Raw genomic sequence first — 1,955 nt, 5'->3', positions numbered from 1 at the left:
ATAAATAAATAAATAAATAAATAAATAAATAAATAAATAAATAAATAAATAAATAAATACAAGACTTCCTACATAGATTTTAAAAAGATTACGAAGTTAATTGATTTTTCAATGAAATAAGATTGTGATGAGATTATACGGGAAAAGTAATTCTTCAGAGCCAAAGACATGCAATAGCAAATGCTTGTTATCTTTTGGATGGGACGCTAGTATACAGCAAAGTACTTTCCACCAGATCTAGAAGATTCAGCAAACCCAATCACTGTCGGGTGAACTGGAAAGGGGGACGGGGGACGGGAGGGTTTCCGAAAAAAATATCTCGCCTGCACCCAGGATCGACCTCACTTCCTTTACCTCTGAAGCGAATGTTCTACCAAATGAGCTACCGGGATACACCTGTATCTATGTCAATGATCAGGTTTTAAACAAACAGAATGGAATGAAATTACACGAAAAGGAAATGTATCTCAACCGACGTGCACTTATTTACAGGTCTGACAACCAATTCTTTATAGGGCTCATTTGCTGGAATTGAAATAAAAAAAAAAAACCCAACAAAAAATGACTCACAATATTATCCATTGCAACAATGTGAAACTAGGCCTATAAGTGGGTTGGGATATCAGACCTGCATATATGTACACGTCTCTGCTAAGAAAATAAAAACAAAATAAAAACTAGACAAATTAGAAAAAAGTAAGTACTGTATAAAACAAAAAAATTAAACAAAAGAAGGATATGCATAAAAAAAAAACGCCCAATAAGGGACTCGAACCCTTGACCCTCAGATTAAAAGTCTGATGCTCTACCGACTGAGCTAACCGGGCTCTCTGCTATGTCCTGTTTTTGCCAATATATGTAACGTATGCAATCAAATTGCTAAATGACCCGATATTCAATTGATGCTATGTGTTTAGCCAAAAACTCATAACATCCGCCAGCAGATTATAACGTACCAACACACAAAACGCTGTGTAACCTTGAACGTCTATAGATAGTATGCAGATGACGTCACTCAGGCCTTTGTTATTGTTTTTGCCATCCGCGTTTGTGAGTTTGTTCTCACTATACTGTATTAACCAGACTATAAAAGTTCATGGTTACACAGAGTTTGTGTGTTGGTCCGTTATACTTCCGGATGGCAATGTTGTGAACTCCTTGGCCAAGCGCATTCTATCTATAAAGGGAACGTAATTGACGTCACTCAGATCTTTGTTATTGTGTTTAGCAAGTGATTTTTATGAGTTCTCACTTACTTATAATCAATCACACTTTTAACGTTTAAGGTGACACATGGTTTTGTGTGTGTTGCCTAAAAGCATCATCTAGTCAGCTGATCTTGCGTAGGACGTTGCTTCCCGAACTTTCTTGCGAAACAGATTACGGTTTTCCGCCAGTCTACTTGCTTGAGTTGTTGTCATTCCCAGCCATTCACATATATCTTGTTCCCAGCTTCTTGTTGGTCTACCTCTTCCTCTCTTGCCGTCCACCCTTGTCTGCAGAATGTGCTTTTCTAATGATTCGTGGCGGGTCGTGTGGCCAAAATAGTTCAGTTTCAATAAAATAACAACAGATAAAGTCAAGGTGAATAGAATTATTGTATTTTGAGAGTCCCTACAGTTCAGTTGGTAGAGCACTTGCCTCACACGCAAAGGAATCAAGATTGATCCCGTGTGAAGCCTAGATTATTTTCACACCCCCCCCCCCACCCAACCTCCCTGTCCACACAGCAGTGAGTGGATTGCTTGATTAGTAAGTTCTTTTGGAAAGCTACTTTGCGATGGTGATCCCGATAGCTCAGTTGGTAGAGCACTCGCTTCACACGCATAGGGACCGTGATCAATCTAGCGATCGGGTGCTGTCGTGATTTTTTTTCTGACCCCCCTGTATACGCAGCAGTGAATGGGTAGCTGAGTCTGTTAGATTTGGCGAAAAGTACTGTGGGATAGACTAGC

The 1,955-nt window shown here is 39.4% G+C and overlaps 1 non-coding gene across 1 annotated transcript; it reads right to left on the bottom strand.

The window, feature by feature from the left end:
• Positions 1–754: 754 nt before the first annotated feature.
• Positions 755–827, bottom strand: Trnak-uuu (transfer RNA lysine (anticodon UUU)). The gene has a single exon. It is a non-coding gene; the product is annotated as a tRNA-Lys (tRNA).
• Positions 828–1,955: the final 1,128 nt, after the last annotated feature.

The sequence above is a fragment of the Berghia stephanieae genome, chromosome 9 (assembly GCF_034508935.2).
Source record: "Berghia stephanieae isolate SIO BIC M18660-M18661 chromosome 9, UCSD_Bste_1.3, whole genome shotgun sequence".
In the NCBI taxonomy this organism is placed as follows: domain Eukaryota; kingdom Metazoa; phylum Mollusca; class Gastropoda; order Nudibranchia; family Aeolidiidae; genus Berghia; species Berghia stephanieae.
The sequence above is the reverse complement of the archived record's forward strand: the minus strand, read 5'-3'. Positions and strand labels throughout refer to the sequence as shown.